Source organism: Lutra lutra, chromosome 2 (assembly GCF_902655055.1).
Source record: "Lutra lutra chromosome 2, mLutLut1.2, whole genome shotgun sequence".
Classification (NCBI taxonomy): Eukaryota; Metazoa; Chordata; class Mammalia; order Carnivora; family Mustelidae; genus Lutra; species Lutra lutra.
In genome coordinates this window covers 68,246,851-68,270,939 of record NC_062279.1, presented here as the reverse complement: position 1 = coordinate 68,270,939, position 24,089 = coordinate 68,246,851, and the positions used below count along the sequence as shown (strand labels likewise).

At 44.5% G+C, this 24,089-nt stretch overlaps 1 long non-coding RNA gene across 1 annotated transcript; it reads right to left on the bottom strand.

Moving 5' to 3' along the window:
- Window positions 1-14,147: 14,147 nt before the first annotated feature.
- Window positions 14,148-21,626, bottom strand: LOC125094411 (uncharacterized). Its single transcript, XR_007125494.1, has 3 exons — window positions 21,510-21,626; window positions 17,905-18,089; window positions 14,148-14,203 (listed from the first exon to the last, which is right to left on the bottom strand). It is a non-coding gene; the product is annotated as an uncharacterized LOC125094411 (long non-coding RNA).
- Between the last annotated feature and the right edge of the window lie 2,463 nt (window positions 21,627-24,089).

Here is a 24,089-nt window from a genome sequence, read left to right as displayed (position 1 = left end):
ACTTCTTCCTAATGCTCTACTCCCACCTCAGCTGTTTACACGAAGGAAAGAATTACATATTCATTTCTCCTCCTGCCTCATAGCTGAGTCATATTGAGAGAGAGACAGGGACAGATAGAATAAGGAGGAAGATGAAGAGGAGGAAGGAGGTAAATGAAAAGGAGACAAGAAATATTTTTTCGCACCTGTTTTATGTTACTGATCTCTTTTTCTAATCATGGGCTTTTGAGCTTGTGTTTATCAAAGTGTGGTTCTCCTACATCAGAATCACATGGCGAGCTTGTCAAAAATGCAAGTTGCTGTTCAGCACCCACTGGGAATATCAGTGTAATGCCCATGTATGCTGAACTTTGACAAACTCAGTGAAAAATCATTCAAATAACCCCTGTTGGGCATATATACAGCATCAAAAGCAGTCTTTTCTTTGTAGTATTAGATGATACCATTTTTTTAGCCCAGGCTCAGTATCCAAATTAGTTTCTGTTAAAAAAGAAATGTTGTAGTCAGTAAATTCTCAGCCCACTCTAGAACTCGCTTTTTCTATTATCTAGTTAAACAGAGTATATCAATATTTTAAAATGGAAAAAGAAAGTGATAGGGTCACATTTTGTGTTATTTATATCCTTTATATTCTTTAAACTGTTGCATTCTTAATTTAAGTGCCAAACACACACACAAAACAAACAAACAAAAAGACAACCTCAACGATTAATTGTCATGAAGCCAAGGGAGCATGAGTCACCCAGGTCCTGAGCCCCAGAATTACCACAGAAGCAACACATTGGTTATTGAAATCAGTCATCAATTCCACGTCCAAGACTTGACATGTATTATCTCATGTAATCCTTACCACCCTTTGAGAGAGGAATTATTTTGTTTATTTTACATGGAGGAGAACTAGACTCAGAGAAGTAATGTAAGTTGCCCAAGGCCACATAGCTGGTGTATGGTAGAGCTCGACTTCTATAACTTATACCCCAAGGCAACTGGCTTTCAAAAATTCACATCCTCTGAACCAAGCCCTTCTCCCCTGTAAGGAGCACTGAAACAGTGGAGGGAAAAGTTCAGGCAGAAAGGGGCAACATTTCCCAGAGGGTATGCCCACCTAGACCAAATCATCCTTAATTTATAAGAATAACCACAGGTTATAGCATGAAAAATATGGAAAGACTATGGAGCAGATTAGCATCATCTGCGAAGAGAATTTGCTTGGTCAGGAAAAAAAAACACTTCAAATATGGATGGTATTTCATTTGGTCAAAGTAGGTCAGAGAGTTGGACAGAGTGATAGGTGGTTCTTTATCAAGAGCTGTGTTTGACTGAGGGAATTAAAGTAAGATGGAAAGAATATGATGATGCCACAGTGTTTGGGTTCACCTGGGTAATATCAGGAATCTCTACGGAGGCAGGGACATTTACAGTTCCATATGAAATGTCACCAAGACAGGTTGACCGACAGAGACCATCCTAGAAATAACTGCCTACAGGGGAAGAAAATTCTATATGCTGTTGCATTTCTAATTCTATTTTCACAGGACAAAGATGGGAAGAAAATACAACAGGTGTCCTCTTGTTATAGCCATCATTATCAACAGAAGGTACACATTCTGGTTCCTTCTCCCTCTACCTGCTAGAAAGCCCACTGGATTTCTCATAACCCTTGCTTGCCCCATTTACCCATACCACCAGACTTGGGCATAATTTTTCTTAATATTCCTTTATTTAGACTTTAATTTAGGTGGGGGTAGAGGTTCCCACTATGTCTCTATCCTCTTCAGCCACTCACACGCTGTGGGGATGTAATAAATGCCTATTAATAATCATGATATTTCTTTGTTGTGGGTTTTCTATCTGGATAATGAATTGTCATTGGAGGAGAAATGTTCTGCAATAGCATATGTCAACTTTTTAATGAAAACTACTCTATTGAGTGTCTGCAAAGAGCTGTTCCAACGTAAGTTATTAGAATACCGTAGCATTAATTTTTAGGAATTGATATATACTTATGTGGAGTGGCTCCTGGAGCAGGAGGAATTGCAACTTAGACATTTTGCTACTTGACATGCAGGGGGGCTTCCCCATTAGCATCAAAAGCTTCTCCTGGTGTGGTTGCTTTGCTGATTGAGTCATGTAGATCATTCCAATTCGTTGTGATGGCTTACACTTTAATCATTCTTTCACGGTAATATAATGGTAATTGGTGTCATTTAATCCACGGTGCTGTTGAATGCCCTGAGACTTCTGGGGATTTCACACAACCCATCACACATTAACCTACACTACTTATTTACTCCATGGAAGAAGTAGCTCCCTTTTCCTCAGGCCCCTCAGCTCTTAAAGAAGTTGCCTGAGGTAGAATCCGTTCAACTGGGGTGCAGCCCCACACCAGGAGAGACGTTTTCCCTCTCTGAATTCTTCAGAGCTGTATGGCTTTTGCACTTTTCCCCAGAAATTCTGTAGGTCCCTGAGTGTATTCCCTCATGGGCCTTCCGGTGCAAATTTACTCTCGCTTCCGATGCTAGTGTTAGAGGGCTAGGGGAAAGAAGCACAGAGGTGAGGCAAACTCCTCTCTAAATCAGGCACTCCCGGGACCCCACTCTGGAAAGTGCGAACAATTAAAAACACAAAACAAAAGCAATGCTGAGAAGGGTCCAAAAAAAGACCACGACAACAACGACCATGACAACACACCAGCTTGAGGAGAGGGCATGACTGAAGGAAGGAGAATAAAGTGCCTATTTCTCAACTCTGATCCGTTCCTGAGCTGGGTACCCTTGAACTCGGTCTGCCTCCCCAAACCCCCAAGACTCTTGCAGGACAAACATGTCCGTGCGGCACCTTGTGGAAGCCAATCTTCTCTGGATCACCCTCCCATGGAAATAAATGACCCTAGCGGAATGGGGGACATAAGCTCACCAAGCACATAAATCACCATTATGCGCCACTCTGCATGATGGCGAGGCATGGGATCCAGAACCTGACAACACATGAGAAAGATTTGTAACTGGTTGTGGCTGTCAAGGAGGGAACCAACAAACCACACATCTCCAGCATTTTCAGATTTATTTTATTTTTGTCAAACTGGAGTGCTTGACCTTGATCTTTGCTTTCTGTATGGAAAAGAAATCAGACTTTAGCGGGCATCCATGCCATCTGAGGTGCAGATCGGATCTTAAGGGGAATGAAATGGACTCTCGTCCCAGCAGTACTGTTGCCTTTGAAGGGATTCCCATTGGATGGGGATACGGAAGAGAAGGGGGAAGGCGCACAAATAACTTTAGCCGGACGTGGCTCTCAGCTTTTGGTGTACAGGAAAAGCAAACTGGAAACCCAGCAGCACTAGGGGTGGGAGTGGGGACAGGGCAAAGGCTGGCTCTCTCTTAGGCAAAGGTGGATTCTTACATAGGTTAAGCAGATTGTTTGCTGTTTTTCTTTTGTTCTTTCACTGCTTTTTTGGTTTCTGTGATCTGAACACCAACCAGGAACAGTCAATCTTCAGTGCACCTGATCCCATTTTTCCTACCTACAGTCGCAGCAGATCTTAAGAGTGGATCAAGGATAACCCTCTTCCCCCGAGTTCACACTTCATCCCAGAACATTTCCTCCACGTGGAAATGTTCTTTGACTGGAAGACGAAGCTGGTTTTCAGGATGGAACTTATCATCTCCCCTGAGGAAACCCCAAAGAGACTGTGTGTTTCCTAGACACAGTTTTGCTCTAGTTCACCCTAGGCTCAAAGAATATTTGTTGGGACAGGGGCACCTGGGTGGCTCAGTGGGTTAAAGCCTCTGCCTTTGGCTCAGGTCATGATCCCAGGGTCCTGGGATCGAGCCCCGCATTGGGCTCTCTGCTCAGTGGGGAGCCTGCTTCCACCTCTCTCTCTCTCTTCCTGCCTCTCTGTCTACTTGTGGTCTCTGTCTGTCAAATAAATAAACAAAATCTTTAAAAAAAAATTTGTTGGGACAATGAAGGGCCACAACTAGTGATAGAAGCAAATAATCTTGGAGGATGGAGGACAGGATTCTAAGATAATATTTTGAATTCTTGATGTGCTTGATTTTTTCTGTTCCATTCTTTATCCCACATAACAGCAAAAACAAAACTAGCTATAGTTAGAAAATAAACTGACAATCCATGTATACACTATTACTCTAAGAAACCAATGATACAAGTTTTTTAGAAATTGTATAACAGATTAGTTAATGTCCAATAAAGTAACACTTGTACTAACATTAAAGAAATAACTTGTTCTTTATAGAAAGTCTGAAAAATAGAGAAAGTAGGGGTGCCTGGGTGGTTCAGTGGGTTAAGCCTCTGCCTTCGGCTCAGGTCATGATCTCAGGGTCCTGGAATGGAGCCCCACATCGGGCTCTCTGCTCAGCAGGGAGCCTGTTTCCCCTCTCTCTCTGCCTGCTTCTCTGCCTACTTGTGATCTTTCTGTTAAATAAAGAAATAAAAAATCTTAAAAAAAATGAATAGGGAAAGTAAGTAAAAGAAATAAAAAAAAATCACAAATAGTTCCATCCTCAATAAGTACCATAGTGATTTTTACTATTTAAAATGTCTAGTGTTCTTTGGAAATAGATAAATACATCTTTAAAATTATTTCTTTCCCTTTTTCCTTCCTCCTGTCCCTCTTTCTCTATCTTCCTCCCTGCCTGTCTTCCTGCCTTTCTTTCTTTCTCTCTTCCTTCCTTCCTTCCTTTTCTTCTCTCTAGGCAAAATTAATATCATTCTATGCACAGTTTTGTAATCCACATTTTTTCACTTAAAAGTACACGCTGAGCATCTTTTCAGATAAATGTCTACAATTTAGTGCTTGGAAATGAATTTCCAGTTTTCCATCAGGATGCAATTTTCTCTTGGGGTCGAATGCTGGATAGTAACCAACATCTTTCAGAAAATGCTTTAACGTAAGGCATTTTTAAAAAGAACTATCAAATTTTCTACTCCTCTTTCCTCATCCTCCCCTCAAGTAAGGAAGAAGTTAAAAATTTCTGCTACCATTGAGATGACATTTAAATACTGAAAGATCCTTTGGAAGGAAGTTTGTGGTTGTGTGAAAAAGGGGAGGAGGGGGGCTTTCAGCAGTCCCATGAAGGAAATGAATGCTTGTTTTGCTTGGAGGCCTTTTCCAAACTGGAAAGGAGACGAGCAAAGAACAGTGTCTTTTCCTCACAGGAAGCAGCACACTTGGGATCTACCAGCCTTTCAGGATGGGGCTTGGCCCTGGATTTTAGGAAGTCCATCCCTGCCCATAGCAGGAGGGCTGAACTAGTATTACCTAGAAACCACATCAAAACTGACCCAGAGCCCTCAGAGTCTACATGTTCTGCAGCAGTGTTGACAAAACCTTACCCAGGATCAGTCTTCCTTATAGGTGGCAAGCGTCAGATCTAAAAATCTTACCCCACTTCTTCAATAAGGCAGAAAAGAGGAAACCCACAATTGGAGGATTTGGTGGAGAAAATACTTCCAAGAAATCAGAACTAATGAATGTTAATGGGCCGACTCCATCCTATGTCATCAAGCAAAACACTGGAGCCCACGGACATAGAAAACCAATAGAGGGGCCATGTCCAGGGTTCCTTCAGTTTCATGATTTCTCCTTTGAGACCTCACCAGAATGCAGACAGAGGGCCAGGAGATGTCTGTAACTCTTTGCTTGACCTGACTGTTTGATTTCACAAAGGCATCCCATCTCACACATCCACAGTTTGAGCTCTGATGCCGTTGTCTACGGGGACTGCCATACCTAACTAACCCAGCCCGTAAAGGCAGCTGCCTATCTTGCTCAAATGATTTCTGAGAAAGGAAGTTGGTGAAAGACCCCCAACCACCTTTCCAGTGGTTCATGACCTACGCCATTCATAGCCCTCAACTCTTCCACTATTGACAAATGGTCTTCTCGGCTTTGTCATCAGTGAAAGAGAACACAGTCTTTGCAAAACTCTTCCTTCTTAACCTTGGTTCAAACATCCTTGTCCTGTCAAGGGATTGCTTGATTGCTGGCCACAGAAACCTGCACAAGCTTTGGGAAGATAGGAAATAAAAGACTTGAAGATACAGGGGTACCTCACAAAATCCAATGGTAAAAAAGCAGTGGGATCTCATGAGGGCGAGGAATTTGTAACTTGTAAGTGACCAAAACAAACAAAGAGCAAAAACCCAACAAAACAAAATTGGGGCACCTAGGTGACTCAGTGGGTTAAGCCTCTGCCTTCGGCTCAGGGTTCTGATCTCAGGGTTCTAGGATTGAGCCTCACATCAGGCTCTCTGCTTGGTGGGGAGTCTGCTTCCCCCTCTTTCTTTGCCTGCTTCTCTGCTTACTTGTGATCTCTCTCTGTCAAATAAATAAATAAAAATAAACCCAACAAAACAATAACTAAAAGTAAAACCATAATGTTGGCTTAAACGATCAAAAGGCTTATTTTTCTCATGGAACAGTTTTGTAGTAGGCAGTCATTCCTGTCCTTAGGAATCCAGAGGTGGGACATTTATCCTCGTCGCTGCAAGATGGCTGCTGCCCATCCAAGCACAGCATCTGTGTCCTAGTCCAGAAGAAGAGGGAGGGGCAGAGGGGCAAAGGGCTTCTAGTAACAAGAAACCTTTTGGAAAGTTCTCCCAGAGTTTCTACCCAGTGGTAGTCACCTAAAAGAAAGGTGAAAGAAAGGTCAGCTGAAAGAAAGAGCAAAAAGGATTTTGTTTTTTGTTTTTTATGTTTTGTTTTGTTTTTTGTTTGTGTTTGTGTTTTTGTTTTGTTTTGTTTTTAAGTAGACATACTGCTACCTGAAGCACAATCTGATTTCTGCTGGTAAAGATGAGAGAGGACGGAATATTGAGTAGCAGTTTGGTGAGCAGCAAACTACCCCAAACCCAGTGACTTAAAACAACCCCACTTTGTTTCCTTGTGACTTTGTGGGTCAAGGCTCAGGATGGATGGTTTGTCTCTGTTCTACAATGTCTGGGGCTTCAGCTGGGATGGCTCAGACGTGGGCTGGCTAGGGTGGCTGCTCTCTCCCTTCTCAGGGTATCAGCTGAGGTGGCTGGACCAGGGCTGGAGGATTCAAGACAGCCTCACTCATGGGTCTAGGGCTTCCTGTGGGCTTGGGCTGGGGTCTCTCTGTTCCTCTTCACATAAACTCTCGCTGGTTCGTGGGCTTTGATCATGCAGTAACCTAGTCCAAATGTCTTCCCATGGTGATGGGGTTCCAAGAGTTTGAAACAGAAACTTAAATCCTCTAAAGACCTTTTCTGGAAGTCATACAGCATCGTTCTTGACACCTTTTACTGGTCAAAGCAAGTCAGAAGGCACACTGGACAGCAAGGGGAGAGCAGACAGACCCCACTTCATGCTGGGAAAAGCAGCATATACACACAAGATGGGGGGACTCTTCCTAGCTGGCCACAGGCACTGAGACTACTCTTTCTCCTCCCTGTCCACCTGGCACTTGCCTCTGTTTTTGTCTGCAAATCTGTTCACTCTTCCTCAGCACCCAGTTGAAAGAAATTGCCCTAGAATGGTGCCATCAGCCCAGGAGTCCCCTTACCTCTATGAGTTCTGACTCCACAGCCAAATAACTGGAGTTGCTAAATCCCTATAAATGAGCATAGGGACAGGTCAGAAATCACTGGACAATCCTTTCTCTGGACTAGAAATCCCAACCCCTCCAAGTATTTCATAAATGTTTTTCTATGGCTCCCTTGGGAACTAACCTTCAAGGAAAAGGCACAGTCTTAGAGTAGGTATTTGACAGTGTGGGTGGTTGTGGATGATGCTGAATCATGGCAGAAAACCATTTGGAGAAATTTTAAGAAGTCGTTCATGAAAATACCATTTATGTTTTTATTTTTAAAGCCCTACATCCAAAGAAAAACCAATTTCCATCAGATTTCATTGTTATCTAGTGGGTGAGAGGAGTGATTTTTTTTTTCTTTTCTCGATACCTCCCTAAATACACACAACCTATGGACTGGATCCATTCATTTATAGGTGAGGCTCCTGTTACCAGTAAAAGCACTGTTTCCCTAAAGAGCAAAGAGAAAAGCATCAACAAGGGCATTCGCCCTGCCCAAGCTGAGGGGGTTGAGTGGGTGGATAATCATTGCCTTTACCAAAATGCTGTGCAGATGTCCTCCTGGTCCAAGGACAGATGACAGAGATCTAGGTGCCACCCTAAGTTTGAAAACAACTGAAGTTAGAATTCTTAATTGGAAGTCCAAAGAATGCATGAACCCCATGAAATTATACACAAATTTTAGCATGTGTGTTCATTTTTCTGTAGCTGGAATCTTTAGCTTTCATCAGATTCCCAAAGGGGCTTATGAACAACACCCCCACCCAACATGGGCCCGGCCACCAAAAGCCAAGACCTGTTGAATGAACTCACACCCAGGAGTTGCGATGACTGAACAATGATATGGAATTTACTGGGGACAATTTCTGTCACAAACATCTGCTTATGCTGGGGTGCTAATTTCTGGCATGTAAGGGACTGATGTAAAAATGGTCACCATCAAAAAAGAGCGTAGTTGCAGAGGGATCTAGAGTCTAGTGAAACCAAGAGGCCAGGACTGATGGCTCAACATTCTTTTGCTGTTGAAACAGAGAGGAGAGGTATAGCCTTTTAAGCCCAGTGATCACAGCAAAGCATGTCTGTTTCCCTGTTTCCCTGAGGAGAGACTGAGGGGTCGACCAGGAGCCCTCCAGCCCTGCCTTATCTCAGATGTGTTTGGACCTGTCAATCAGTCTCAAGATGGACCCCACAGTCTCGCTGAGTCGTTGGGTCTTCCTACATCCCAGCATGGGGGCTCTGAGAAGCAGAGGGTTGCTGGACTGCGCCAAGGGCTTTCCTCCAATCCTAGTGATTTCGCTTCTTTCTCTGCCAAGAGTGGCTGGGACAGATGCCCTAAAGCAAGCAGAGGGGATCTGCCCTGCCAACAGTCACCACTAAGCCCTTCTGCTCAAGGTACATTCATGCTGTTCTCAGATTTCAGTTTCTCATGAGGGATCTGGGTCTCTGCTGGGTGTCCCTTGCCCTCTTTGGGAATGCTTCTGGTATTTTATGCTCTGCGTTGGGGCTTGATCTGATTTCCTGAGGTAACCAGCACAGACCCACGAAGCAAACTACTAGAAGGGATGCGCCAGGGGGGATGCAAATGACAAACGGGAAAACTCCTTCCGTGGAATTAATTTTCTTCCCCCAACCACCTGCCTCTCCATCCCTTTTGCTAAGGCTGATCTTCGAGGACTAATTTCTGCTAGGTAAATAGCAATGGGGACATCAATTTCTTGTCAGCGGAAGCAGCTTTGACAGTTCTTGTCCTTCATTCAAGCACGTGAATGCTTTGCCTAAATTGCACTTTTCTCAATTAGCGTACCTTGAAAGCCCACTCTGTCCCTGGCTCATAATCTCGAAGGCGACTGTTAATGCAAACCGTGGATGGTATCTCCACAGAAGTGTGTCAAAGTGGCGCGAAGGAGGCATTCAAGCACATTCAGCTTACTTCAGACGGAGAGGTCAGCTTCAGAAATTAGGCTTTTAAAATCTGAGGAACAAATTTACCTGAGTATGTCTTTAAAAAGTTATATTTTTTTAAGACACACAAAAAGAGTTGTGTCATTTTCCAAAGGAAAGGACCGAAAGATGGCCACATCCTCTGAGGTGAGCGTTTCAGCTCTGGGCTAGCTCTGGAATTTTCACGTGACCTCTAGGGCTACTTCTTGGCCGTACCCTGGGACTCTGAGGGAAACCTCAGCAAGTCACCTGCCTCTTTGAGGCCCACGGGACTCGATGGGTACAAACATTTCCACAGTACTTTCATATACCTTCTTATAGATCATTCTTCCAGCAACCCTATGAAGTAGATATTAAAGCTCTGTTCTTCAGATGGAGACACCAAGGCTCAAAGGACTGAGGGTATTGCCCAAAGTCACACAGCTTGGAAGGGGCAGAACCTGGCTTGTTTTCAGGCCTTTTAATTGAGTCCAGCATACAGCCCCCTCCACCCAAGGCAACCCAGCTCTCAGATACCTAAAAAATCTGGAATCCAGTCTTTCCTTAGAAGACTTGAGACGTTAAATCCTAGGACAGGAGAAATTTCTCCCACCACTGTCTTGTCCTTTGGCCTCAACCGGATGTACCTATTCTTTTGTTTCTTGGCCTGGAGAGGAAATAGACAGCTACGACAGTGTTCTGAGACTTAATTAACTAATCTCTTTAACATTCAGCTGTCTTGGGCAAAAGGGTCCAGGCTACAAGATTTCCAGAAAATTCTCTGCACAGAGAATCTAGCTTTTCAATTGCAAAACTCCTTTAATAAAAAAGAGGGTGGGGGAGGTCTTCCCCTAGGCAGGGCAGGAGGAAAGAGGGGGATCAGGGAGCAGAAAGCCTGGTCAAGGGCCAGGGGCCCTCCCTGGGAAGCGAGCTGGCAGGAGCCTGGAAGGAGTCTGAGCAAATGGCTCACAGCCCCCAGAAGCAGCTCTTGAGGCAGGCCATGGCGCCATGTGACAGATGGGTGACCTTGGTCAGGGATGCTTGTTTCTGCATTGTGCACCACGTGGCAGTGGGGGGAGTACCGTCCCCCGAGATTTGACATCTCAGCCTCTGTGATAAACAAGGCTAAACGAATTAGCCAACAAAAAAATTAATTGAATTTTATAGAGGGAATGTTTTGCTTATCTCGTCTCTGCTAACAAAACCGAGACAATCCTGGCGTTGTCATGGCTTTTCTCCCTTGTCTCTTACAAATGGTCCACAATGTGTGTGATGGGTGAGATGGGCAGTATCATGTCCTGCAGGTCACAAGGCCTCCTCGGAGCCCGCTTTTTATTTGCCACTGAAGCCCGGGGACTGCTTCCAGATGCTGCCTACGTGGCTTTACATCATTTCTCCCCAGGATCATAATCCCAGCTCATTGATTAAGAAGAGGGGAGTTGAGGGAGTGCCAGGATGTGGGGGATCCCCAGGGTCAGGTCTAGTACCCCATGTTGTCATTACAGGGCTACCCTTGGGCCCCCAAATTGCCACCTGTAATCTCAGCCTACAATAAGCCCCACTTTCAGAGTGGGGGAGAGCAAGAGGCAGCAAACCCAGGCCTGAGTTTGAGGCTGTTTCTGTGAGGCTGAAATTCCCTATAAGGAAGGTGAAATGATAAGGCTGTCTCCTCAGGCTGTGCTTGACTGCTCACCGAGAGCAGACTGTGGGCCTTGGGCCAAGAAGAGACCACTCTCAGGTAGTTACAGAAAGAGGTGACCCATCCTGTTGCAAAAGCTGAAACTGAGAGACGTGGGGGTGTGGAGAACCCAGAACAGCAGAAGTGCTTGAAATTAGGTGGCTCTGGGTAGAAACCGCCGCCCCCATCCCCATGCCCCTGACTTCCCTATAAGGGATCACGCAAGTTACAAGTGGAGACTTGGCCAAGCGCTCACTGCTGGGACAGGAGGAGCCTGGGAAAGAGGGCAGTGAGAAATGAGGCCTATGATTTCCGCTTTAGAAAAATCCAGCTCTATGGCCACTGTGATCGCTTTTATGATTTGGGCAAGTAGTCTAAGGCTACCCGATCTGTTTTCGCAAATATCAAGTTCAGGTCCCAGGGAAAGACCTCTCGTGCCTTTTCTCTTCTCATTATCAACCAGGGCTTAAGAGTGTTTGTGGCAGCATTTTCCCTTCTCCTCCATTGACCCCGCTTCTGGCAGATGGAGGATTCTCTGCTGACTGAGTTCTATGGACTCTGCTGCTGTTTTTTGACTGTAGCACGTTTTGTCTGTGACAAGTCAAAGCGAGGGGAGGTCCTGGGGAGTCCAGCTTGGAATTCTAAACCCACACATGTCAGGGTGTCCAAGGTTGAAAGTGGGAGGACAGATATATGTGCGTGTGTGTGTGTGTGTGTGTGTGTGTGTGTGTGTGTGTGTAGAGTGGGGCTCATAGGAAGCCCCTGGGCTCCCAAGCAGGGCCCAGGAGGGCTCAGCCCTGACTGTGTCTTTGTCACTGACTCAGCTTGCACAAGAAAAGACACAGGGTTCACTCTCTCTGGTCTCCATTTTCCTGTCCATCAGAAATGACTGCTAATCCTGGCCTGTCATCCTCATGAAGTCGTTTTAGATTGATTTTGTAAAGCTGGCAGGAAGGATTAGGCCGTGTCACTCAGCAGAGCTGCTAGGGGAAACTCACTAGAAATGCTAAAGACTGTTAGGGTCATAGATCAGCCTCAGCCTGTGGAATCTCAGATGTTCATGGAGCTGTGGTCTAGGGGATGTTCACGTTCTCTGGTTCTAGATGTGAAGGCAGGCTCTGCCTGTGCCTCTCGGGCTTGGACTTCTAAGCACAGTTAAAGTTAAACCTTATGGAGGGTTTTCTATGAACCAGAGACTGTTCCAGTCAATTCTCTTCAAAACTGTGTGACATACCAGCAATTATTCTACACACTTTGTAGACAAGGACATGTTGGGGCATGTTGAAGCAAAGCATCCTTCCTGTTACTCTACTGTTAATAATAGACCAAGCAGTATTCAAATCCAGGAAGCTCACTTTCAGAACGTGAGGGTTACAGGGGAAGCCCTATGGAGGCCTTGGGTGGCTGAGAGCACATTCCACTGCTGACGTCATCAAGTCACTGAGGTGTCCCCCTTCACCTCTCTGGGCCACATGTCCCTCACCTATACAATGAGGGGCTTCACAAAGGTCCCTTCCATCTTTAAAAACCTAGAAAGTTGTAGTTTACCTGTAATTGGGGACAAGGTCTTCTTGTGGAGTAGCTGGACAGCCACCACAAACAGAAACAGAAGAAATCCAGATGTGATCAGAACAACACAAGCAGGATTACTGCCACGACCACTGGCCCTTCTCAACACTTGCTAGGTACCAGACACTAAGCCCTTTGTAGTCCTGGTCTCATACCACAGACTTCTCAGGTAAGGCCTGATGCCATCCCTGTTTTGCAGGTGCAACAACTAAGGCCCAGAAAGATTAATAAACTCACTCAAGGTCACATAGAGGTCTGGGACATTTCTTCCTGCCCCCTCTGTTCACCAAGTTCATTCCCTTCCACCCCAGAAAGATGCTGCTGCACACCCAAGAGCTCCAGGGAAGGTAATGTTTGGAGTTAACATCGGAACAAACTTCCCAAATGCAATTTCTGCCAACATAAATATTGGGATAGACATTTGGCTCGTGGACATCCCTTGCATGCCACCTAGGAACTGAAGCTGGGTTTGGGAAGGACAGGTCAACTATGGGACACAATTATCACCCAGGTCACCTTCAACGGGCGGCCTTTTATTTGGCTTCTACATTTAGACATCTTGGGGAACCAGATCTTAAAAACTCGTGCTGGAGGGATCTGTCCCCACTTTCTTCCCTTTTGATTAAACATTGAATTTAAATGTCAGCAGACAGATGGAAAATAAATAGGCTTTGCATTGATGGTTCATCGCGGTCCACATTTTCCAGGCAAAATTTCACTGCAGACCAGAAAATGAGCATAGGTTCTGGGGAGCAGCATGGGGAAGGGGAAAGGGATTGGTTTCTAAGTGTTAAGAGGGAAGGCACAGAGAGTGGCAGAAGACAGTCAGCATGTACTCCTTAGGTCTCGGGACTGGCCCCTGGGAAGCTGAAAAGAGGGAGGAGAATGGAACACTGGAGGAGATATCCATGTTGGTCAGAGCCAGCGACGGTCTGTCATGACCACCACCCAAAGCTTGGTGGTAGCTTAGGCCCAAATATTATTTTTCTTTAGCATCACTGACATCATAGTCCAACGTGAGTTGGAAGCTGGGGGTGAGGGGAAGGTGGCAGGCTCTCTGCCACCTGGTCATTAGGGACCCGGACTCCTCCACCTTGTGTCTCTGGCATTACCTCCAAGGCTAGGGGCCTTTCACTCCATCATGAAGAAAGAGCGGTCTCGTGAATAAGACATCCCCGCTCTCACCACCTGACTGTACACCACATGCCCTGTCATGTTCCAGAGTGGGAACTAGTCCCATGGACCCATCTACCTGCAAGGAGACTAGACTTTAGCATACTGCTGCTGCCAGGAAAATGAGAAATGGACTTGCTGAGCCCCTAAGTGTTGTTCCTGCCACATTAAACTTCTGGGTTCCCAAAAGTTGATCCCCACGACCTTCCTCAAAAGCTAATAAAACCTAACAGGTGAAGGTCTCAAGACAGTCCCAGGGGATTTCATCGTTTTCCCTGGTATATATCTAAGAAAAGATAGAAAAGCTATTTAATGGTTTTCTTGTGGCAAACAATGCTGTAATAAAAATCTGTTCAGTCCATCTGATCACCATATTTCTATAGACAAAGACCCAGATCAATCTGCACTTTCTGAGTGTAATGGTACATTTAGTATGATCTATAGCTGATGGCTGCACGTTAGCTTTCTGAGTCTGGCTACTGCGTTATCGAAGATTATGATGGTCGTGTGTGCTCATCTGAGGACAGGTACATTCAACCAGTGATTCTCAAACATTAGTGTCTTTTAGGATCAACTGAAAAAACCCTGTTAAAATGCAGATGTTTTCCCTCCCACCACCCGAGATATTCAAATTTTATGGGTCTGAGGTGGGACCCAGAACCTCCATTTCTTTTAAAAGATTTTATTTACTTACTTGAGAGAGAGAGGGAGATGGAACACAAGAGTACAATTTGGAGAGGGAGTGGGCAGAGGCAGAGACAGAAACAGATTCCCCATTGAGCAGGGAACCCAATGCCTGACTTGATCCCAAGACCCTGGGATCATGACCTGAGCCAAAGGCAGATGCTTAACTGACTGAGCTACCAAGGCTCCCCAGAATCCACATTTTTAAGAAGCATCTGAGATAAATCAAAGCAAGGTAAAATTCTGGGGAATCCAGCTTGGAATTCTAGATCAAAGATTGTAACCACTGAATAAGAACATAGTTCAGTTCTTCTGCAGGGTGATCATTTTGGAATATACTTGAATCCAGAGTAATTGATATAGCTGATGTCACCTTAAAAAATAAACAAGCAGGGGCACCTGGGTGGCTCAGTGGGTTAAAGCCTCAGCCTTCGGCTCAGGTCATGATCTCAGGGTCCCGGGATTGAGCCCCGCATCGGGCCCTCTGCTCAGCGGGGAGCCTGCTTCCCCTTCTCTCTCTGCCTGCCTCTCTGCCTACTTGTGATCTCTCTCCCTCTGTCAAATAAATAAATAAAATAAAATAAAACTTTAAAAAATTTAAAGAAAAGCTGATGGAACATTTGGATAGCTCGGTTAAGCATCCAACTCTTGATCTCAGCTAAGGTCTTGATCCCAGGGTCCTGAGTTCAAGCCCTGCAGGGAGCCTACTTAACAAACAAACAAACAAGTAAGCAAGCAAGCAGACTTGTAACTTGACATAATACACTGCAATGAAAAGCACAGTCCGTTTTGGCCACAAGTCAGATGACATGGGACCAAGTCTTAACTGCTACTAACAAGTCAAATCATGTAAACTTAGTTCAGCAAAACACTTCTAAAACACACTTCCTGTTTCTTCTTCAGAGAACGGGAGGAACAGCAGCCCCACACTTAACCCTACAGTCATTTGGATGATCAAATACATTCAAGCTTGGTAGTGCTTTGAAAACTATAAATTTCTATAATAGCAGCAGGTAGTATCAATATTAGATAAACGGAGGGAGTTATTTACACTACAAAGGAATCATTTGCCTTACAAAGAGATTCCTTAACATTCTTTAACATTTAAATGCTTGTGTACAGAAAATTAATTGGGGAATAAGGCCAGAGGAATGCACTATGAATGCATTGTTAAAATATTAAGTTAATAAATCAGAACTAAGTTTTCTGAAATGATCATCCAAGCCAATAGGTTGATTTTAAATATTTAATTCACATCTATCCATTGCTAAAAGCAAGGTAGAGCTCTAAATCTATCTTTTTCATAATCGTTACTAATGAAAACCGAAGTTCACCTGTTATGTTTGCATATATAGTTATCTTATTTTGCCTTTCCCCCAATTCCTTTCCCATTCTGCTTCTCCAGAACAATTATTCAGAAAATAGCAGATGGGCTTATCCCCAACATTTGCCTTTGTTCCCACCGATCCTAAATCCACATCTCTGAGAAGGAGGACCACACTGTGGGGGAGAAATTAGAAACACTGCGTTAAAGATATCCAGTCTTTCCCCTCTGCCTTCTCACACTAAGGCCGAGGATGCAGAAAGTAGAATTGTAAGTTTCCAGCTCTGCCATTGCGGGCAAAGATGGTGTGAGACGTGGGCATTCTTTTTTTTTTTTTTTAAGATTTTATTTATTCATTTGACAGACAGAGATCATAAGTAGGCAGAGAAGCAGACAGAGAGAGGAGGAAGCAGGTTCCCCACTGAGCAGAGAGCCTGATGCAGGGCTCTATCCCAGGTCCTGAGATCATGACCTGAGCCGAAGGCAGAAGCTTAACCCACTGAGCCACCCAGGCACCCTGAGACATGGGCATTCTTAGGGGAGATGGCAAATTGGATATAAATGAATAGAATGGAATAGGGACAGGGAGGACTGCTGAGCTCCATCCAGTCAGGTAGTAGGGCTGTCTGGAGAGCTGTGCTAAGAAGAATTCTGAAACCTCATCTGGGCACATCAGGAGAGAAGGCCTTCACTGATTAGTGATTTCTGCCATGGGCAAGGAGTGGGAAAGAATGACACAGCGTCATTCTTAACCAAGATGATGGCCCAGGAGTGGGAAGGGCTGGAAGAAGGATGAATAAATAGATTTCTTAGGAGTTCCTGGCAGAAATGTAACTGGAGAATATATTACTTTTCTGTTAATATTTCTAAGACTTTCATCTTCCAAACCCCACTTCCCTCATCAAAACTACATCATATCACCCATGTTTATAAACTTGATTCCTTGTCCTTATCCCCCAGCTCTGATGATCTCCCTCCCACTGTCACCTTTAATCTTGTGAACCCTTGGAAAATTCCCTCTGGCCCTTGGAAGTATCTTCTTTTCTTTTCTTTCACCTCAAATTTCACAGTAGGTGATAGTAGGTATTTGTTGACTGGTTTAATTTTTATTTCATTTTATATACATTGACTAGATGTGATGTACTAGTTTTCCAGGACAGATTTGGTCATCCATGGTTAGTGAGGCCCAAGAGGGAAGAAATCTTGCTGAATGATGTTCTTTGTACAGTGCCTTGCTGTGGCTCTCTGTCCAAAACCCTGTTTCAGTGCTGAGGTACTCATTTCTCCCGATGCCGGCCATGTTGGCAGCTAAAGGGTCTCTGCTCTCAGTGAAGGGTGCTAGCTTCTCACCACACCCTTTGGCTAAAAGATGGTGGCTTGGATAAAGAGACTGACATGGATTCCAGCCCATTCTCTTGGATTCCAGCTTAAGCTCATAGGTTCCGATTTTTCCTACTACCCTACCTCACTTCCATCTTCTATTCTGACCACCTGTCCTACAGACTTCAGGCACCAGATACAGAAAGAGCAGTCGCACAGAAACAGTGTAACCAGTTCCCAGGATAGCATAAACCAGATCCCTACAATAAATGAGTAAATACCATATCATATATCTTATTTTTTTCATAATTAAATCAGCTACAAATGCTATCTATCATCCATCCCTCCATCCTTCCATCCACCCATTTATCATAAGGGTTCTCCTTCTTGATCAAATTCTGATTGATGCAGTTACCTTCTGGGAATTGCCCTCAGGTGAAGGGAGTTGCTAAGACCATGGTGACACCCTCTCTCCCACATCCAATGACTAGTTAACAGGGGGATATAAAGACACAGCCCTCTTGCTTCAAGGTGGGACAACTCCAAAGCGTCTTTCCAGCTCTTGCACTCACTGTGGGGCTGGCTGAGGTCTATCACCACTATACGACAGTTCAGCACCTCTCTCTACCCAACCTTGCTCTCTTCACTCTCTCACACACCCTCCAGCTCCCCTGCAGCGATGGATTCCTCAACATACTTTTAACAAACTGCCTGCCTGTGAACACTGCCTCAGAGTCTGATTCCTGGAGAATCCAACTGAAGACATGCTTAGTTCAGTCTCATTCCTTTTAGTTCAACCAAATTTTATTTAGTGTGTACTTAGGGCCACGTACAGTGCTACGCACTGAAAGTACAAAAATGCATTCATTGCTGCTCCAAAAGAACAATATCTAATGGCAGAGGCAGAAATAGGAGCAGATAATTTCAAGATCTAGGCATGCCCAGGAAAGCTGCAATGGTAGTGCATAGCCACTAAGGTTCAAGAAGGGCTTCCTGGTATACGTGAAATGAGTCTGGAAGGATGAGTAAAAGTGAGCCAGGCAAAGTGGGAAGTACATTCCAGACAGAGGGGACCTCAGGAACAAAGACAGGGGGTCCTACCAGAGCACAGAGTGCTATTAGAGAGTTGAGTGTGAGTGGCTGGAGGGGTATGATGGAAGAGACGTCAAGCCAAGGAACTTGGGCATCATTTTATGGGCAGTGGCGAACATTGAAAGAGTTTCAGCAGAAGAGCAATGTGGTCAGATTTACATTTCTGAGACTTCACTCTGGTGACCATCAGGAAGGTATGGCCGATGTAGCGCGCTTAGCACATTTATTCTAAACTTCTCTTGGAGAGTCTTCCTATGTTGCCCCTCTGCATTGGCTAGAAAGCTCCAACTGCCTTTGTAGGACTCCATTGCAGCTGGGATTCTGGGTCTGACTCAGGTTTTATCACACAGAAGTATTTGCCCAGGATTTGGAAGGTGGAAATGAGGCAGAGGCTGGGTCCCTGCTGGTTGGGCCGGCCAGCTCACTTGTCGAGGGGCCAGGGTTTTCGGCAGTGGTTTCCCGATCATGGCTGCTTCTAATCGTGGCTGTTTCCTAATTGCCATGGCTTCCTGATTGTGCTGGAATGCTGATTATGGCAGTGGAGGCGTGGCTCGGGGCCCGCCCTGAAGCACAGGCTTCCGTAGTTGGCACACAGCTTCCCAACTGTGAAAGAGGCAGTAGGCCCCTTGGTAGCCAGGTTTGCAATGTGGCTGTCAGAGCCACTTTTTAAATGCTCAACCCGGGGGCGCCTGGGTGGCTCAGTTGGTTAAGTGTCTGCCTTCAGCTCAGGTCATGATCCCGAGGTCCTGGGATCCAGCCCCGGTGAAGTCAGGCTCCCTGCTTGGTGTCGGCGGAGATCCTGCTTCTCCCTCTTCCTCTGCCTGCTGCTCCCCCTGTTTGTGTTCTTGTTCTCTCTGTGTCAAATAAATGAATAAAATCTTTTTTTTTTTTTAAATAAATGAATAAAATCTTAAAAAAAAAAAAAAAAGCTCAACCTATCTCTTCAGCTTTCCAACAATTCTGTAAGCCTTTTCATGCCCTTGAAGAAATCATCTTCCACCCATACTGGATGTTTTTCGCTATACCTGAATTCTGATTAGTGTCAGGATGAGACTAAACTTGTCATAGTGTTGTTGAAAGTGTCCAGGCCAATGAGAAACAGGATCATGGGGACAGTAAAGAAGGGACACATTAGAAAAACATTTGTGGGGTAAAAGTAGCAGTACTTGGGGATTAACTGGGTGTCAGGGGTGCAAAGTGAGAAAGAAGCAATTGCTAAGATGACTATTTTCTGACACGGGGGAACTGATTGGAGAGAAACAGGTGAGGACTTCCAGGGAGAAGCAAGCTTGGGCGCAAGAGGCCAAGATTGATGAGTTCAGGTGTCTGTGGGGTATCAAATAATTTCTCTCTTCTTTCATAATTAAATCAGCTATAAATGTATAATTATTTATTAATATCCTTTTCTCTCCTGAATCTGGGAAGCTATGACAGCAGGAACTACATCGTTTCATTCACATCTGGCACTGCCTGGCACAGAGTAGGTGCTTGGTAGACATTTGTTGAACATCGAATGAGTGTGCTGGATAATAAAAATCATAATGATCGTACCCAGAAGCAGCCAGATGAGCAGTCCCGGGCGCTGCGGCTATGAATAGTAATCAGACACTCAGCAGTTGATGATGATGATGATGACAACGATGTGTTTGACCAGGAGCCTCTCTATGGTTAGAAAATCAAGCCAGAGGTGCAGAATTCCATCAACATTCCTCCAAAACCCAGAAGAAGAGGCCAGAGTCTCCCACTTCAATCCAATCATGCCTCTCTTACATATTCATTAAGTGCCCATTGTGTAGTGGGCCTATCAAGAGGTTTTCCCAGGTGCTTTGCAAGTGGGAAGACTTCTGTTGATCCGTCATATATTCAGTGCGATCGCCAGCTCTTGTGAATCAAAGCCAAGTTGACTCCAGCAACCCAGGGTAAAGCGCGCCCTCAGCCAGACTGATTTCCTGCAGCTGCTCGCAGGGTACGGCAGCAACCTCATCATTATCTGCAACGTGGTAATTAAGCCGGGCTGTGATTGGGGCAGGCTTTGTCCCCGTTTAGCTCGTTCACTACAGTCCTCTGGGCTTGCTGCACGGGCCCTGCCTCCTTCTCTGCGGGTGCTTGAGAGGCCATTCTCGGATCCATCAGTCCTGATGATGCTTTTAAAAATCACTTATGAGGCCTGCTTCTCTTCCGGAAGTGAAATCCATAGATAACCCAGCCTCTATGCACACATAATTTCAAATAAATCAGGATCTTGCCTAGTGGTAATATCCAAACTTTCAGGAAAATTGTTTGATAATGGTAATGGTGATGATAATGATGTGTTTGACCAGGAATATCTCTGTGTTAGAAAGTCAACTCGGAGGTGCAGAATTTCATCAGCATCCCCCCAAACTCAGAAAATAGGCCAGACGACATAAGGAAGGTAACTCTCAATGAAATGATGTGTATCTCAACATTCAAAGGAGTACTACTAGTTCTCAGGGAAGGCACCATGCCCGCACCAGGTGAAATCTTCACGGATGCGCGGGCACGTGCTTACAGATGCAGACTGGGAACATGGGACATCTGCTACTGGAAACTATGGCTGGTATCACGGTCAGGGATGTGTTTACCGGAATAGTCAATAGCCCTCTGATAAAGTTCCAAATGAAAGAAAGAACAGTCTTTCTTTGATTTGCACAGAAATCACATTCTTTGGAAATTTACATCATACTGTACACAAAACAACCCCCTCCCAAACCCCAAAACTTTGAAGCTTTGTGGTAAGTGTCTAGGTTCATATGATTAAAAACAGGTATTTCATCCACATCATTGTCCAGTAGGACAGACAAAGTTATGTAGGACCTTAATTCTTCACCGTGACAGCAGTCCTGGGCTGTGGTCCACTCAATGCCGGGAGAGTCACTCAGTCACTGTGACCACCCAGAAAACTGCTCTCTGCTTTCCAAATGCCCAGAAGGGACAGCATTATCCCCACTGAAAACCACAATAGGCCATCATGAGCTTCCTGGTCCAATCTCTCCATTCAGCAAACTGTCCACTTGGAAAAATATGGGGCAGGAGGTGTGAGTAAAGGTTTGGGAAGATAACAGGAGCCTGAAGTGGTTGTGGATCCCACCACCCAGGCACAGGGGTGAGCATGGTTGGAACCTATTTTTCGTGCATTTTGCAGGGAGCTCACCTCTGGGAAACTCATAAACAAATAGCAGTGGAATCTCAGTTGCCATAATGTCTTCTGGCTATACACGGTTTATGTCTGGGATAGTGGTTCAGCCCGATGACTTGACGTTACTATCTGGTTAGAAATAACCAAGAAAAAAAATCATTAAAAAAAAAGACAATTACATATCAAAATCCTGTGCTGCAGGCATTTTACTAGGGATTCGGGGATAACTGCTTTGGTTCAAATCTTAGCTTTGCTGTTCACTAGTTGTGTGACCTTGGGTAAATTACTTAACATCTCTGTGCCTCAGTGATAGGAATAGTGCTCTCATTGTGTTGTTGGTTTTTTTTTTTTAATACATTATAGGGTTGTTATGAGAATTTAGTTCATATTTGTAGAGTGCTTAAAATAGGGCCTGGTATATATAGTAAATACCTCATATATGCATGTTAAAATAACTAAATACAGTTGACCCTGTCAACAGAGGTTAAGCTACACAGGTCTATTTATGAAATTTTTCCAGAGAATATAGTACAGTATCATCAATGTATTTTCCCTTTCTTAGATTTTCTAAATAATGTTTTCTTTTCTCCAACTTACTATATTGTAAGAATACAATGTTTAGTACATGTAACATACAAAATATATGTTAATTGACTATTAGTGATGTTATAATCATATATTATCTGTAAGTCTTCCAGTCAATAGTAGGTTATGAGTAGTTAAGTTTTGAGGGACTCAAAAGTTATACGTAGATTTTCTATTGTTTGGGGAGGTCAGCCCCCCTTACTCCCATGTTATTCAAGGGCCAACTGTACATATGTTTTCAAAACAATGAAAATATCTCATTTTTACAAAAAAGGTTTGAATAAATGGGGTATTATACAAGCAATAAAAAAGGTGACAGATCAATGACACAACGAACACAACAGTGGGAATGCCATAAGCCATTTCAATGAATGCAGCGGCAGTCTGGAGGAGAGATGGGTCCCACTGAGCTGCTCTCGGTGGCCAGGCTGCGCCCCCCGGACCTTCAGCGATCCCAAGAGGCCGAGAGACTAAGGCAGAGCAGCCTCCCGCCCACGGGGCCACAAGTGCATCCTGCATACTGGGCACTTAGGAGGTCCTCATTCGTGCACCCTCGCTGGCTGAGCACCTACTATGGGTGGGTACTGTGAGAGATGAATGCAGTCGTTATATGTGTGCGTGTGTGTGTGCGCATGCACATCTGTGTGTTCTGGCTCCATGGCACTTATAAGGGAGTATGAGAGATGAGATAGTCGGCCTCCAAATTATGTGAAGTAACAATTGAACGTTGCTGCCACAGAACATGGAATTGACTTTTTACCGCCTTTCATTGTTGCGGCCAGAGAAGTTATAATAAAGGTGTCCATACATCCTCCTTTTGGGGGCAAAACTCTTTGTGTCTGCCTCCACCCCAAAAAAAAAATCTCACCAGGAGAAGCCCCAAACTATGGAGGTAACATCTGAGATATATATATATGTATATATATATATATGTATATATATATATATCACACACACTAAAGGACAAGAGAATAATTCCTCACTGATCTAAATCTCTTAGTGTCCTGAAATTTTTACTGCTTTGTTATTTTTAAAGGACCAAAATTTCTCCTGGCTTAACTCTAAATAAAAACTAAATTTAAAAAATGGATGTTAACGATGTGTGGGTACTTAGAAAAGAAAGGAGGAATCACTTGCAGCCCTATTTTCATCTTGCTCCTCAACTTTTAAATAACGCATCCCACTGACAGTGGGGACAATTCAAAACTGTGACAGTGGTAATTCTGTGGCCAACAGTATTGCTCACCAAATATCCTGTAAGCTCTCCCACACTTATCAGCCCACCTTGTAGGGCCGGTGAGGTCAATGACTAGTTTCAGCCAATGGGCTAGGAGCAGAAGTGGTATCTGTTACTCTGGGTTGGAGAATTTCATGGCTGCTAGTTACCCCCTTCTCCAACTCTCTTTCCCCCAATCCCTGTAACCATGTAAACCCAAAACCTCAATCTTAGAGATATAATGGAAAAGCCTAGATCCCTGAGTCACTGAAGAGAGGAGAGCTACTTTGGACAGTCACTTGAACTTAGAGATTTTTCATGAGCAAAAAATAAACTTTTGTTGTCTTCAGCAGTGGAAATTTGGGGAATCATTTGTTACCATAACCTGTCCTAACTCATACAATTCTGTCTCCACAATGGCTCCAAACCACTCCCATTCCATTCTCCACTCTCTTGCTTTTCCCATTTTCTTGATTGTCTCTCACTTTGAATCCTCATTTTAGTTCCTCTTCACCCTGCTGCCTCAAGGCTTAGAAAACTGGGGGATTTGGCCTTGCTGTTTTGGTTGATCCAGCACACCCAGTGTGAAACTTTTGGCATCTGCTCTCTGGATGGTTGACCATGGCCAAGGCCATAACCTGAGGGATCTGGAGGCCAGGCAGGTCTTAACATCTCCTAGGAGTTAAAAGAGGTAGCTCAGACAGAAACACATAGCAACTCACTGGCCTCATCTTATTTGAGGATCAGGTTCTGTGGAAGCTAGAGTATGGATAACAGAAGAAGCAGGACCTCCT